This window comes from Pelodiscus sinensis, chromosome 26 (genome assembly GCF_049634645.1).
Source record: "Pelodiscus sinensis isolate JC-2024 chromosome 26, ASM4963464v1, whole genome shotgun sequence".
Classification (NCBI taxonomy): Eukaryota; Metazoa; Chordata; order Testudines; family Trionychidae; genus Pelodiscus; species Pelodiscus sinensis.
Window position 1 is genome coordinate 11,461,893 of NC_134736.1, and position 16,758 is coordinate 11,478,650.

At 44.8% G+C, this 16,758-nt stretch overlaps 1 protein-coding gene across 15 annotated transcripts in view; it reads right to left on the reverse strand.

Moving 5' to 3' along the window:
- Positions 1 to 16,758, reverse strand: part of ARHGAP32 (Rho GTPase activating protein 32) — a 465,356-nt gene that overhangs the window by 290,716 nt on the left and 157,882 nt on the right. The window contains exon 1 of one of the 15 annotated variants that reach the window (XM_075909250.1): positions 14,304 to 14,323. The exons of the other annotated variants lie outside the window; for them this stretch is intronic. The gene's annotated coding sequence lies outside the window, so the exon portion shown is untranslated. Of the gene's footprint in view, positions 1 to 14,303; positions 14,324 to 16,758 lie in introns of those variants that run through there. 15 annotated transcript variants of the gene reach the window in all.

The following is a 16,758-nucleotide window of genomic DNA, read 5'->3' on the forward strand; positions in this document are numbered from 1 at the left end:
GTGTCCAAGATCAGAAAGGACACGAGTACCGGAGGCAGGAATTGAACCCAGATCTCCTTAGTCTCGGTCAGAGCCTTATCGGCAAAGAACATTCTTGATTTTGAAGAAGCATTTGCCAAATAATGAATTAAATATCTTTTTTTATACAGCATGTAGTGGAAAACAAGTTGTTAGCCTGTGCACCCTAGGCCCCAAATAAACTGCCCTTTACAATCAACCACACCCATGGCGGCATCATGAAGAAATCCCTATGTCCCAAATACATTCCTCTAACTCTAACTGTGTCCATCAAATGGCTATTGCCTGCCAAAGACTGTAATTTCCAGTCCTGGAAGCATCTCTGTACTGTTTGATTAACTCCAAGAAAAAAGCCACGCATTTGAGGAAAGATGAGGGTTTGTGGCATTTTGGGGATTTCTTATTTAAGCAAACTGGGAATAATGGACACAAATCAGATATCTGTAAAGAGAACATACAAAACACTGTTGGGGAACACTTCAATCTGCCTGGGCATTCATTAACAGATCTTAAAGTGGCTGTTTTTTGTTACAAACCAATTCCACAAGCCAAATACACAGGGAAGGACTGGAACTATAATTCATTCACAAATTTGAGACTCATGCTAATAAAGATAGGGGATGGCTGGGACATTATCAACCTACCAAACAATGAAGGTGCCAATGGTTCTTTGTCTGCTCTTAGTACTCTTCCTCTCTAATTGCCAACTAATGGTTCTTATCTGCCTCTTTTGACTACCCAGTCTTTAGGTGCTTATAGACTTTTTCCTGTTACATTCCAGCTCAGCTTTCCCCTTGATATTTTTATACCCCCTGCCTCTTCTTGTCATCCCCTTTCCCTTCTCCCCTAATTGTTTTAGTTCTGGACAGCCAACACTCTGGTCATCTGAAGAAGTGGGCTGTGCCCACAAAAGCTCATGATACCATCTACATGTTTTGTTAGTTTATAAAGTGCTACCAGACTATTTGTTGCTTTTTAAGTTTATGGGAATAATTCAGACATTCCAGAAAAATGAGACGAAAACCAAAAGCTATTTAAATCATGCCATGAAAAAATATTAACCAAGAATTTTCACACATCATTAAACAAAAGTGTTAATCATGGTGCTTTAAAACATTCTGCTCTTTTTAAGCCTTATAATTTTAAAACACTGGCAGGCAAAGAAAGTGTCCCAGAATTACTTGCAAAACCTCAACTTGGTTTTGAACAAGAGGTGAACTGAATATTCAGAAGTTGTATGAGAGTGAAGGTAAGAACAATAGGATGCTCACCTCGACAAGTGTTCATGGGGGGAAAGGTATAAAAGATGTTTTAATTGCCTATGTAGGTGGCAGTGGCAGAGGCAGAATGTATGAAAAAGCTCCAGCAACAGGGTTTTGCATTTCCCTCTCCCCCAGGAGAATTCATCTGCATTACTAAGCTCTACTGTGTGAGGAAGGAATAAATCATTTTAAAATGATTACAGAAAAAACAACTTGGTGAGAAAAGGCCAAAGTTTGCCACCACTGCATGCCCCACTCAACCCAAATAAACACAGCTATCAAAGAGATCAAAGGGGACTGGCTACGCAGAGACATTTAGAAGCGATGCAATTACATAACATGTAGAAGGGAACAGAAAAGGTGCATGATGCAAAGTGATTAAAGACTCCAGGAAACCAACCGTAGAAATAAGTGAAAGGTGGTGGAATGACTCAACAGGAAGAAAGCCAGGTGCAGACAGCATGGTCTCCCCCCCCCCCCCCCCAACAGACAGTATTTATCACAAGAAAGTGAAATAAATGAAGATAAACAGAAATAGTTCCCAGCTTGGGATTCAACTTAGGCCTATGTACCCCTACGTGAGCGGCTGGACCTTCTGTCTCTCCAGAAGCCACTCTCACTGCCCTTTTCTGAGCACCTGAGCAAGTAAACAAAGGAAATTGAGCTGGAGTTAAGCTCTTACACACCTATGCTTCTGCACGCCATTTACAAGGAAGTTCTCTACACCAGCCACGGGAAAGCTAGGCTAGTTAGTGGGCCACATGAGTGGCCCTCGTTCACCTCAGTGGGCCTCATCAAGGCCTTGTCCAACTGTGATGAGGAAATATAGCATTGAACATGACATTCTGTAGCCAGACAGAAACATCTCCTCCCCCGCTCCAAAATCCTTGGGAGGGAGTATCAATGGGAACGAAACTCTTTCTTCAAGGCTCCAGGGCCTCCAGAAGTGCTGGAATAACTATGGCCCTGGATGCTAGACAGAAACCAGATAACAGCGGCAACTGGGCCAGCAGGTGATCAGGGCCTCGGGCTGCCCTTGGCTGGTACCAGTAATTGATACACCTACACACCGTCCCAGAAGAGGAATCCGCCACCCTATCAGGAAAAGAACGTCCAACCTAATGATTTAGTTACAGGTGCAAATTAAGCTTTGGCAACTCCCTGTGGGAACGGGCGTCACAAAGATGTTCCAATTTAATTGGCATTTTATGACAAGAGAAGCGTCTACGTGACCACAGGGGTATAAAGTGGGGTCCTATGCCCCACTCTAATTGGAGATCCAACCATATACCTGCTGGTCAGGCGGTCCTGGACTCCCGAGACTTTAGGACGCGTCGTCTCGTACCAACTGCTTCGCACTGGGATTGAGAGAAACACTGCCTTCGCCAGAGTAAGGATCGCAAAGGTGAAAATATACCTGCTAGGTGTTTGTTTTGTGAGCATTCAATAAGAGCTCAGAGAACCAAGTGGTGTTATGGTTCCTTTTAAGTGACTTTTATTGTATTTCTGTCTTGTCTTTGTAGTGTCTTTGTTATCTGTAACACAGCAGTAACATTTAACAGCTAAGCTTGCCTTGTAACAATAAAGTAATAACTGTTTAAGTTTTAACCTGACTCCTCCTGTTGCTGTAACAGAACCAAACACAAACAAAAGAACCATAGCCAGTTTGGCTATCTTGCCGTGGTCAGGGCTAAATGCAATAAGAGCTGAGCGCTGAGTTGTGCCACCTCCACGGGACAGACTCTTGGGGCATCCGTTGGCCGTTAGGGTCGCCCGCTGCAAAGGGACTCTGTCCTAGCAGTTAAAGACTCGTGTGTGATAGGCCTCACAGACCACTCATTACTCCGGCCACCGGCTAACACATTCGAAAGAAGAAAACAACTTCAGTGGGCTGCAAGATTGTCCTGAGCAAGACCGTCTCGAGGGATAGGGTAATTTTGCTCACTGCGCTGACGTACCTAGAATTTGCAGAGGGTGCCAACTAAATCATAGCAGTGCTTTGATAGGATGTGGAGGGAGTGCACAGTTCTCAGTCAATATTGTGAGCAGTCAGCATGCACCTCACTGCACATGCCCTCACATATGTCACTTTAGAAATACACTTGAACCTCTTTAATGCCAGGTATATGCCAGGAAAAATTTTCCAGATCAGCAAAGGTCTGGGCATGAGGGGGATGGGAGTGGGGCACTTACCTGGCACCTCACTCACGAGGGCACAGGTGGCTCCACACCCCACGCCATTCCCAGGCACCATCACGAAGGAGCCACCCCCCACCCCTTGCGCTGCTGCCTCAAGGAAGGGGAGGCAGGAGCTGGCGCTCCAGGGGAGCTGGCTTAAAAGCTGGTTCCCCACAAGCACCAGCTCCTGCCTGCTTTCCCCATCCTCTGCTACCTCTGATACAGAGGCAGCAGTGCAAGGGAAGTGAGCGGGGCTTGCATGTAACCGTGAAGGTTAACCAATGAGCCCAGGCTCATTAGATAATCATTTAAACATTGTCACATCCCTACTACAGGAACTTCCCCCCCACTTAAAATCTCTCACCCTTGTCCTAGCATCAGTATGGCATCACCAATGGAAGAAACCAGGATCTACACCGCCCATCTGCTAGCACTTCCACTTCATTGTGGTCTAAACTTGCACAGAACAGACACGATGACTCGGCGGTTAAAAGGCCAGGGGATACCAATGCCTTGTCTATGTTATTGACACTACCACTGCACCTACATTTCCAATGGGGGAGGGGAATGTAGTGTGTGCAATAGCGATGTAAGAGTTTGACTGGTTAACCAATAAGCGTTACTTTATTGGTCAACCTTACCAGTTAAACTCCCAGACACCAGTAGCAGCCCATGGTGCCAGCGGCCACTTCAGCTGCCAAGAACCTGCAGAGCCAGCAGCCCAAGGAGCATTTAACCATGTAATCCATTTAATTTCAATCAGTTACACAGTTAGTGGCTTAAAAAAAAAACTGACATCCCTACTAGCTAATTCCAAATATGGAAACTGAGAAGTTCATTCAAGAATACCTGGAATCATTTTCTAAATCCTGGTCTTCTCTGTCAACCCCTTCATTTCACTGGCTTCCATGTTTGATATAAAGATGCTGTCTGGTCCTGCAACACTCTTCTCACTTTCAGTTCCCATTGCTCAGGAAATTTAACCTGAAGAAACCCAGTGCTAGCCATGCATCTGAATGTGTACATGTGCAAGAGAGACTGAAGCGCAGTGATAAGGCATCAAGATGGACCATGAACTATTACATTAGGATGTAAGCGACTAGTCGACTATCCGATAAGCATAAGCCTGGCGGCTCTTAATACAATTAAAAGGCAGAGGAATTCTATTAACTAGTTGATTAGTTAATTAAATGCAATTTAACTTCCTTATATTACATCACAATTTTTTACAGTTGTTAAAACTGGCAGTCACTTTGATGGGACTCTCAGCATCTGCAGCGTTATAGGTGCATTTGTGCTGCCCATCTGTCATGCCTCTCACGTGCCTCTAAGATAACTAAGTACGGATATCCCCATTTAGTAGATGGGGAAATGTGTCAGAAGAAGGGATTATATGATTTACACACACATCCCAAAGTCAAAATCTGGAATAGAAGGAACCCAGCAGTCTTTTCCTTATTATCATTAAAGAACACTCCTTTCTCTCAAGTAGAGCAATCCCCTTTTCATAAGATTTGACCAACTCCTCTCTTTCAACCCCATGCTGTTCATCTGATGATTGCACACAAGAGCAGCACTGATGTAATGCAGAAGCACAAATTTTCCCTTAGGTGACAGCCTGCAAAAAATGAGAGGCGGAAGGGGAATGTTGTTGCAAACAGAGCTGGCAAGGAGCTGTCAGATCAGCAGCAAAGAGCAATTTTAATTGTTTTCCCACAATGACTAAGTTAAGCTAACATTTCTGTCCAATCCACACTGCCTCATTTCAGAGCTGGATTATTTCACTGCAAACTTTAATATCCTGAGTCACGCTATTGGTCATAAAATGCCTTTCTTAAGTACAGAAAAGCTGATCTGGCAAAGTGCATAAAATAGGAAAACAGCTTTGTGCCATAATTTACAGCACTTTTTTTTAATTGTTTTATATGTTAAAGGACTCAAGAAGCTGTAATGGCTTAACTTGACAAGGATTAAAGAAAAAAGTGTTGTGCAGACTAAACAACCAAAAATAAGAAAGTAAAACTTAAAAAAGGAAGAAGTAAAAAAAGATAGTGAAATGAAGTGACAAAGTAGAAACAGAATACATCTTCTAGGGAACAAACTGGTGTGTGACGGCACTTGCAAAAATATTTCCGCTAAGAATAATGCTTACAAAGCAGCCTAAGAGCCAACAAAATCTCCTGGAAAGTGAGTCAACTGCCACTCACCGCCTGAATTGTTGGCCCCATTACCATAGTGCTATGAAAAGAAAGCTCATCCTGTCAGCACTAAATCTGATTACAAAAGAGAGGAAAAACCACTCTAGGGAAAAATAAAAAGCCTGAAATAGAACCTCTCCCCAATCAAAAAAGATAATTAATAATCAAATAGAAGGCTACCTGGCTGACAGAGAACATTTAAGAGCCATTAGAAATCAATGGAAGTTAGAAAACTTCAGGCCCTGTTTAACTGAAAGGCAACAGGAACCTTTGACATTTTTAACAAAGTGCCTTGTAAAACTACGTTGCCAGGGGATGTTGTGAATCTCAAACTTTTAATGGGGTTCAAAAAAGAACCAAATAAGTTCTTGCAGAATAGGTACATCAGTGGCTATTAGACATATCTTCACAGATGCAACCCCATGCTCTGATCATCCCTAGCCTCTGACAGTCAGAAGCTGGTAGTGGATGACAGGGAATGGATCACTCAATGGTTACCTGCTCTATTCATTCCCTGACAGTACCTGGCACTGGCCACTATCAAAAAATAGGATATTGGGCTAAATGGAGCTACAGTCTGATGCAGTATGGTTATACTTGTGTTAAGTCCCTGTTTTCAAAAAATAATGTAAGCACTTGAGCCTAGCTTTCACTGAAATTCAGTGGGACTTCATTTCAATAAGCCCAAGTCCCTTCTGAAAGTTTTACCAAATAGTCTAAACATTTCCTACCAATGAAATTCAATATTCTATTCTCCACGGTAGCATTATTGGGACCCCCTATGTACACGTGCCACCACTATTTTTAGCGCTTCTTGATGTTAAAGGCACAGGGTATTGCTTTGAATGGTGGAAGTAATCAGTGACTTATCTACCCTAGTGCTAGCAAGATGCAAGTAACAGTGGGAAACATTTGGACAGGTTTCCTAATGTAGATATGGCCTCAAAGTTATAGTTTTTAAGGTAAATTCTAACTCCTTTATTTTTTTAATCATTTATGTAATATAGATTTGAAAGCTCGCTTTGAAAAAGAAACAGCTATGGAATGGCGCATTTCCAAAGGATTCAAAAAATCCCTGAGCATTCTCACTCCCCTGGTACATCAGGAAAGAGAGTCTCTTGCAGTGAAATACAAAGCCGGAGCAATCTGGTGACATCTCAGATGTACCAGATACCACTGAATGGAGCTACTGGTACCATAGGCCAGATCGTACCCTGGGAGACCTTTCTGCACAGCTCTCTCCCAACATGCACAGAAAAAGAGGCCCCCATTTCCAAATCGTCCCCTGTACAGAACATTCAGGGGTATGAAGGGTTAGGGTACACATGGGCAAGAGGCTGTATTTACATACGCACACACACCTTGTGGCTGTGTCTACACTGGCATGAATTTCCGGAAATGCTTAAAACGGAATACTATTCCGTTTTCAGTTTTTCCGGAAAAGGAGCGTCTACATTGGCAGGCTGCTTTTCCAGAAAAGCCCTTTTTCCGGAAAAGCGTCTGTGGCCAATGTAGACACGCTTTTCCGGAAGAGAGCCCCGATCGCCATTTTCGCGATCGGGGCTTTTTTCCAGAAAAGACTACTGGGCTGTCTACACTGGCCCTTTTCCAGAACAGTGTTCTGGAATAAGGACTTATGCCCAAGCGGGAGCAGAATAGTTTTTCCGGAATAGCAGCTGATTTTGTGCAGTAGAGCGTCGATGCTTTTCCGGAAATTCAAGGGCCAGTGTAGACAGCTTGCAGCTTATTCCGGAAAACAGGCTGATTTTCCGGAATAAGTGGCCCAGTGTAGACACAGCCTCTATGTTTCTTCTCCCCTTTCCAGGACCAGGAAACAGCTGTGCACAGAGGGATCCCCACAATATAAAAACTAGGGATCACCAAATGAAATTTATAAGCAGCAGATTTAAAACAAACAAAAGGAAGTGTTTCCTCACTCAGTGCACAGTCAACCTATGGAACTCCTTGGTGAAAACTAGGGCTTTAACAGGGTTCAAAAAAGAGCTATGTAGATTCATGGAGGTTAGGTCCATCAATGGCTATTAGCCAGGATGGGTAAGAATGGTGTCCCTAGCCTCTATTTATCTGGAAATGAAGGAGAGGAATCATGTGAGGATTACCAATTGTGTTCCCTCCCTCTGAAGCATCTGGCATTGGCCACTGTTGGCAGACAGGATACTGGGATAGACAGACCTTTGGTCTGACCCAGTGTGGCTGTTCTTATGTTATCCATTATACATAGCTGTGCAGATGGAGATCTCAGGGCTCCAACAGACTGGATTTCCTAAAACGTATTTCAGCCTGACAAAAAAATATTGGGTGAGATTCTTCAGCCTGTTTTCTTACAGGAAACCAGACCAGACAATCATAATCATCTTCTTTGGCCTTAAAAATCCAGCAACCAATATTATGGGCAGCAGGAACATGGTGCTTTGCAATTTTCTGAGGGACAGCAAACCTTTAACTGTAATAATATGCCCTGAGGTCATGTACAAGGAGCTTGAATGTGAGAGATGGGATCTGTGACAACTGCACTCTTGGGGAAATGTCTGTTTAATCTATTTTAGTTTTTCCTCCATCTCTCATCACTGTTATGAGGGCACTGATCTGTAGATGACACAGTGATGTGTGTCGTACAAATGCGCAGCATAGAACAGGAAATACAGATTTTAAAAAATCATTTATTTAGATGGCCACCAGAATTACCTGCCAGTTATTTATTACACACAATCACTTGGCAATAGTGGATTTAACGTACAATACGTGTTTTATAAAGATCTAAACATAATGCTTACTTGGAGCATGCTCAACAACTTTGGTCCCCCACACCCCCAACTTTTGTTTTCCTTCAACAGAATTTTTTCTGGGTTTTTTTGGGGGGAGGGGGGTATTTTTGTTTCAGCCATCTGGCAACCCTAACAGTAAGCCAGGGGGATGTGCCCCCTGCATGATGTGCTTGCCAACCCTCCTCTGCCCACTGCAGCTGGATCGTGGCCTCTCCTCCTACCAGTGCCATAGCAAAAGGAAAGCCACCACCAGCCCTTTCTGCAGCCACATGAGGACTGGACAGTGAGGCCTGCCCAGGATCAGGACCGGGGACAGGATGCTGCAGCCAGATGGGAGCTGGGCCCCAAGTGGGGCCTTGTTGGCTAGGCTTTATTTTAAAGTAAAATATTACATCCAACACAAAAATATTTCAACATTCTCCTTAATGGCAGGGGCGGGGCACCTGTTTTGGGTCGGGGGACCACTGACCCACAGAAAAATCAACTGGGGACCACACAAGTGAGGAGGAAATAAAAGCCCCTCCAAAAACTCCCAACCCTCACTGATGTGGCCCCAACTGAGACACCTCACTCCCCAGTGCCCCAGCCCCACAGTGCGGGGAGGAGCAGGAGGACTGAGGTTCAAGGCCTCAAGCCAGATGAACTCTTCTGGGGTTCCAGGGTTAGTGGATTTTGTCAGGCCCCTACACTCTGGGGTGGGGCCAAAAATGAGGGGTTCCTTGTGTGGGACAGGTCCACCAATGAGTGGGATGGGGTGGAGGTGCTGGATCGGGGCAGGAAGTGGGGTGTAGGGTGTGAGGTCTTGCCGGACGGAGCTATCTGGGGGCAGGGTGTCTGACTGTTGAGAGGAGGGCAGGACCGGGCCACAGGGGCAGAGTCTCAGTGAGGGACTTGGGGATGCAGGGGATGGGGAACATTTACTTGTCTTCAGGCGCCATGCCGGTCCCTGGCTCGACCTCCCACTGCTCCCATTAGGCAGAATCTGGCCAACCGAAGAGCAGGGAAAGGCTCCAGACAGCACACTCACGCTGTTGTTGCCCCAGCCCAGGAGGGGGGAGCACTTCCTTCCCCGTGCAGCAAGACTCAGGGCTTTTGCTCCCTCCTCCCTCACCCCCGCAGCAGGCAGCCTGCAGTAGTGCTCCAACCGCACGGGGGAGGAGGAAGGGAGAGGTTACAGCGCCAGGCAAAGGGGGCCCGGGCCACTCAGGTCAGTGCTGCCGGGCGCCTCCTTGTAGGGCTGCCAGGTGTCCGGTATTGTACCGGACAGTCCGGTATTGTACCGGACAGTCCGGTATTTGCGCTCTGTCCAGTAAAAAAAACAGAACACAGATTTTTCCGGCTGCTCACTGGACAGAAGCCTGGTGTGGGCGGGGAGAGCGGCTGGAAGGCGGGGCCACGATCGGCGCTAGGAGCCTGGCGTGGGCGGGGGGGTGGCTGGGACTCCCATGGCTGGGTGGGTGGGGGGAAGGCAGTCTGCAGGCTGGGCATGGGTCTCAGTGGGACGGCTCGGCTCTGGACTGAGGACACTGCCACTGAGGGTGGGGGTGGAGGGTGGGGTGGTTGGGGATGTGGGGCACCTTGCACCACACGGGGCACTTCTCTGGAGCCTGATGGCCCAGCAGTCCATGAGCACCAAGAACAACAGCAGCACAAGCAAACGGCCCTGGAGCAGGGCATGGCACCCCGGGGTGTGGTAGCCTTCCTCCATTCCTGGCATGAGTGGGCCACGCCCCAGGCTTCACACCAGCCAAAGCAGCCCCTGGGCCTGGAGACCGGCCACCTGAAAGGCCAGGCCGCCCAGAGCTGAATGGGCAGCACCCGTGGGAGGTAGAATCTGCCCAGGTTGGGCTGCCAGGCGGCTTTGCAAGTCCCCAAACAGTGTCTGGGGCAGGGAGCGCATGGGAGGGCAGAGCCTGTGGGACGCAGAGTGATGTGATTATGTCACTCTGTCATCCCACAGGAAAAGTTTTGAGAGAGAGAGAGAGAGAGAGAGAGAGAGAGAGAGAGAGAGAGAGAGATTAGGACTCTGTCCCTATAAAAGCAGAGCGGGTGGGTGAGGTTCTGTGGCCTGCTAGGTAACTTGACTAGATGATCATGATGGTCCCTTCTGGCCTTAAAGTTTGAGTCTAAAATAATAATAATATATTAGCACCTTTCCTCCTAAAAGTGGTTTACCAATAACTTGAATGGCCCAAGATCTCTGTGCACCAATAGGCAAATAGCAATGTCTCTATTTAGCAATGGGCATACTGAGGTACTTATCGGTTCAGGACAGAATTTTAACAATTGTCCACTCATTTTGCATGTGTCAGTTTTTAGGTGTCCAGTTTTTGACACATGGGGCCCAAATCGGAGGAAGTCAAAATAGAGGACACTTGCGAAAAGGTTGGCCCATGTCAGCTGACTAGAATAAGATGCCGAGTTGCTTTCAGAGATGATAACTGAGCTCCAGTCCCATGCTTTGTTAGGTTAATCTTGCGTCTTTCTTAGCAACACTTTGTATCTTACTTACAGTAGAACTTACTGTGCTCAGTAGAAAAATAAAATGATATTTTAATTAGCACATTCAGATGCTGAGTAGAAAGTACTAATTATGCATTGTAATGGTAACGGGAGGTTCTATCAATCTTTGTCCAACTAAGAGGAAAGATACTATGCCAAGGAAAGAAAAAGTGTTTCTTGACTAAACTTGCTCTCTCCTGCAGGGTTTTTATAATTTGGTGATGAGACGATACCAGTTGACATAAAAGTGCAGGATGGTATTGTTCACTTATTCAACAAAGTAAAGTAGAAATAGGAGTTATTAAATAGGAGCTGGAACCCTTTTTAAATTTTGCTTGTAAAGCTTTTAAAATTAGCCTTGAGAATCCTAGGAAATTCACGCTAATTAACAGAGTTCTCTTGCAAAACTTGTCACTAAATCTTGTGTTTAAAGCAAGAATCTCTGGATAATTATCTGATTAGCATGATACATTGCAGAGATTATATAACAGAGCAATAGCATCTTCATTTATGTTCCATTTGGTCTTTAAGGAAAGCTGCAGTAGATAGCTCAATAAATATTTTCTATGAAAGAACAGAACAGTTAAACTTGAGTTTTCAAATGAGCTTTTATTTTAAATAAATACAGAGCCAGACTGTACTTTGAGTAGAAAGACCCAGATGGGAGATAGGAAACTCATGTTTAGGTTCTGCCACCTCCACTTAGGTTGAGTTCTCCTTAGTGCAGGCCATTAAGGAGGATCTCACTTCAGTTCTGGTTATGTACTATTCCAAGAGTTCTCTTTATCGCCACAAATTTGCACCCATCTATCTGAAACTCCCTAATCCCATTTAGCAGTATGAGATAGGAAGAATGTTTGCAACCCCTTCAACTACTACTGTTCACGGCGACAGCAGGGTGCTTAAATCAAGCCCATCTCTGCAAACATCCATCTAGTGCACACATCTGAGACCCCTCATTGCACCAGTGGTTGAGCATTCTTCTCCTTGGTTTTCTTCAATTTCACATTTCAACACAATTTATTTAATACAAGTGTGTGTTGGGTTAATAAAAACCCTGCAATTTTCACAAACTTTGGTGGAGTGTACACTATCCCAGGAATGAATAACTGAATGAACAAATGCAAAATTTCCAAAGGCTTTTGCTTTAACCAGCCAGCCACATCTGTTTATTATTTGCTATATTCCTAGTCTTTCCTGTTACAGGAACGTGGCGGATCTGGTTGTTTGTGGATTCCATCAGTAATTCAGCATCAGGATAAACTGCCAAAGAAGTTCTTTCCATAAACCCCAAATATGCAACAACGTTTTGTGAAATTCTGCCTCTAGATACATGAACATTTCTTTCCATAAGTACTAGTTTGCAGTTTCTTAGGGCTTGTCTGCACAGGGAAGCTATGTGAAATATGCTCCAGTCTGAATTTAAAGTGCAGTAGCTGTTCTGCACTAGTTCCTCATACAGACACTCTTATTCTGCATTGACAGAGTCTTTGGCAGTTTAACTCAGGTTTGTCTACACTTATAAGTTTGCTGCCACAGCAGTGCTTCAACACAGCACCAGCGCTGGTAGAGATTTCACTCCCTGGTGATGTTTTGTTTACACACAGTGCCAGACCAATATGCGGATGTGTGAGAAAGAAAAGAAATATTGTACTTCCTTCATTTTAGAAAGAACTTGATTCAAAAACAAGCCACATTTTAATTTCAAAGTTTGTGTAAACTGGTGTTCAACAAAACATTTTAATCACAATTGGTATCTCTAATCAATTCCCTATCCAATGTCAGTATTTTGTTAAATAGTAATTTGATATGTAATCTAATTTGCACAGTCCTCTTCACTAGCCTGGATCAATGCTGTGGAGAACAATCCACAGACGTGGTTTTAGCGGGTCTAGTGAAGATCCACTAAATTGATTGTGATCACTCTCCCACTGCCTATCAGAATGAGATGAATAAGGGAAGTCAACAAAAGAATTTCTTCTGTCAGCCCAGCACAGTGTGGACCTTGTGGTAAGCAGATCTAAACTACGTCAATTTGAGTTAACGCTACTAATGTAACTCAAATTTCATAGCTTAACTTGTCCCCATACTGTAGACCTGCCCTGAGTTCCACACTTCTGCATACACAGATTTAGAATTATATGTCTGGAGGAAGATATGGAGAGTCTGGAATTAAAGAGGTGGAGTATAGCTCTTTAAAATCTTCCCTTGAATAGCCTCTGATTCATGAGAATTTGTCTAGCCATGTTAATAACAGCTAACGATGGAGGGTTTTTTTTGTTTTTTGGGGTTTGTTTGGTTTTTTTGTGCATTTAGACAGACACTTCTGCACTTTACACAGCTACCTGACAGAGAATTTGTATAAGTATTAACCTCACTTTACTCGCAACATGGGATTGTGAATCAGCATAATTCATCATCAACTTCCCCTCTCCTCCCACACAAAGGGAAGCTGGTATCACGTGAGCATGTGTTTTGATCAGTTTATTTCCTATATGTGGTAACACTAAGACCTAGTTTCATTTAAAGTGGATTGTGCCCACGAAAGCTCATGACACTATTTACATTTTTTTTTTGTTAGTCTCTAAAGTGCTGCAGGACTATTCGCTGATATTTAAGTTTTTTCAGTTACAGACTAACACGGCTACCCTTCTGATCTTTTCATCGGTTGTAAGAGAGAGGCCTGGATCCCTTCCACGTAAAAGAGGGCCAAGCACTAAGCAACAGCCAAGAACACAGCTGTCATGAAAATACAAACTCTAAAATGTGATTATTTACTACCACAATACTACAGTTCATTTCCCGCTTTGATTCGATCCCTGATAGAGGTGTGGTATTATTTTCTGGACACCCTACTCATTAACCCCAATGTATGAAAACCAATGATGGTATAGCAAACAGTAGAAAGACAGGTGAGCAGATACCTCAACAAGGTAGAGCAACGGCCTCCGCTTCCACACGAAGTAACAGGCATTTGAAAATGAATGGAGCCAGTCTGTTGTAAATATGTACCACGGTATCTTTCAAGACATGCTAAGCACGATGAATCAAACCACAGGAAAATAAAATATTGGCTTCTCTAGCCAATTTCAAACCCAGGCTTTTGTAAAACACCTGGCAATTTAGTATCACTGATAAAAATAATTTTAGAATCCAGCTAAGTGTATCTGTGATCTATTTAGTACTGACAGAAGGAAGTAAAAAATATTTAAGATGCATGCAAGTGGAATTCACCAACAGGGATGAGGGGTGATGCTTACCAGTTCTAGCTTACCAATAGGGGTGATGCTTACCAGTTCTAGCTTACCAATAGGGGTGATGCTTACCAGTTCTAGCTTACCAATAGGGGTGATGCTTACCAGTTCTAGTTAACCTATGGAGGCTGGAGCAGCTCCCCCGCTCACTGTGGGCAAGGGGCTGCTCCAGCACCACAGGGCCTACCAGGTACACGGGTGTTCCAGGCTGGTCACAGCAGACCCCTGTCTGTGGCAGGAAGGTTTTCAAGCCAAGAAAATATTTCAAACTGAAATAAAATCCATATAAAAAAAAGAAAATTATTAATGTTTTAACTGAAGAAATATTTTAGGATGCAATTACTAACTGCAATACCGAATAATGGATTAAAGATTCACAACAAACTTAAGATGCTTGCAAACAGAATTTTTCATCTGCACATGTTTTCTAGGGGGCTGCACCCTGCTCACTATAATCACCAACCTCCCCCCCTTCGCCCCACTTTCTGGCGGTATGTGTCTGGCTGGGAGCAGGAGCGAGCTGGGGGCAGGGTGTCTGGCCAAGAGGGAGGATGCAAGAGTAGGGTTGCCAGATGGTTGAAACAAAAATACCAACCCCCCTCTCCCCCAAAAAAAACACCAGGAAAAATTTATTTTGAAGGGGGGGAGAAAGGGAGGGAGATGACCGAAGTTGTTGAAAATACCGGACACCTGGCAACTCTATGCAGGAGCAGGCTGGAGGTGCGGGGTCTCAGTGGAAGGGTGAGTGAGGGGGCTGAGGGTGCGGGATCTCTGCTTGGGGGACTGGGGGTGCAAGGAATGGGGAGGCCGCACAGCTCCCACATCTCACCTCCCCGAAGCACTAGGGAAGGGGGGCAGGCCACACAGCTCTGGTGTCCTGCCTCCACAGAGCACAGGGGAGGCCACACAGCTACCACAGCTCACTTCTCCCTGGAACACCTGTGGTTCCACAGGGGAAAAATGTTAGACACACACAGAGAGAGAAAAAACCAGTTACCGTCAGATATGGAGAGAGTCCGTGAAATCTGGAGCAGATAAAGAGAGATTTCATTCTGGATTGAAAAATGGAATGCTGAAAAAAGTTTATATTTTTAAATTTTAATCATGTGCTGAAATGAGTTATTTTAAGCACAGAATCAAGTTAAGTGAGATTTCTAGGTAGCAAGGCCAACAAAAGTGATTGTTAAAAGAATAACCAAGGTCAGTCTATATATAGATAGAAGCCTGACGTATTGCACTGAGCTGCGGTCAGGGCTTGTCTACTAAACTACGGGAACTGAATTAATCCATATCTGGACATGCTTATTCTAGAACCTTGCTCCTATTTAGCAAAACCCATCAATTTAATTTTCAAAGATGTTAGGCTAAACAGGAACAAAGCATCCTTATTCCAGAATAATAGTGCTCATACCTAGAATTATTTGAAACGATTTCCATTAAGGCCTGGTCTATATTAGGAAATTAGGCTGGTACGGCTTAGAAATGTGAAAAATCCGTATTTCTGAATGATGCTGTTATAAACCTAATTCTCCTGTCAAGAAGAATTTTCCCAAATATGCATTGTAGTTACATCTAAAAGAAGCTACTAGGCACTGATTCAAGAAACCATGAGAACACACAACCTTGCCTCACAATGACGACATTGTTCATTTATAAATTTACACAAGGCAATTAAAAAAAACATATTTAGTCTCCCAATCAATCATGGAGGTATTTTACAAGCACAGGAAAATACACTTTAGACCAGTGGTCCCCAACGTGGTGCCCGCGGGCGCCATGGCGCCCGCCAGGGCATTTGTAGGCGCCCGCCGACAACCCGGGCTGGCCCCGCCCCCGGCGCACTGGAGGCGCCGGCCCCAGGCGCGCGACACTCACCGGCGCCTGGTGCGCGGCGCTCGGGCGGCCCCAGCCCTGGGGCACATGCGGGCGCGCGGCGCCGGTGCCGGCCCCAGGCACGCAGCATAGAGTCACATTATCCTGGAAGGAATCAGAACTGCTCAACTTTGTGTCAAAGGGACTAATAGCTGAGATTCCCTTTAGTTCAATTTGGAGCAGGAAATCTATGCTCTGAAGCCCTAGTTCTAAGCCCTGCTAGTACTGCCAGCCCCAAAACATTTAAAAATCAAAAGAGTCAGGCCAAAAATACCTTGAGATTGACTTTAAAATATGTGATTTATAAAAATATAATAAATTAGAAGATTTATCTGGTGTTGTTCAGGTCCTTAAGTTAAATTTTGTTTCGTGGAAGAGAAAATGAAAATGCACGTGCTTCTTTTAAATTATTGCTGTGGGATGTGGTTGGGGATGAGGGTTCAGTGTGCAGGCTGCCCCAGGGAGAGAGGACAACCCCAGCCCCCTCTCACCACAGCAACTTGGGTGCAGGTGAGAAGCACCTCTCCATGGCCACTGCAACTCCAGTGGGCCCAGCCAGGGGAGGGGTACATGTCCCCTGGCTGGGACAGATCCAGGTTCGCCTGCCTACTGTGCTCCCCAGCTAGACTGAGGAATGCAGGAAACTACGCTTTCCGTCTGGCTTTCTGATGAAGGGGAACAGCCAGCA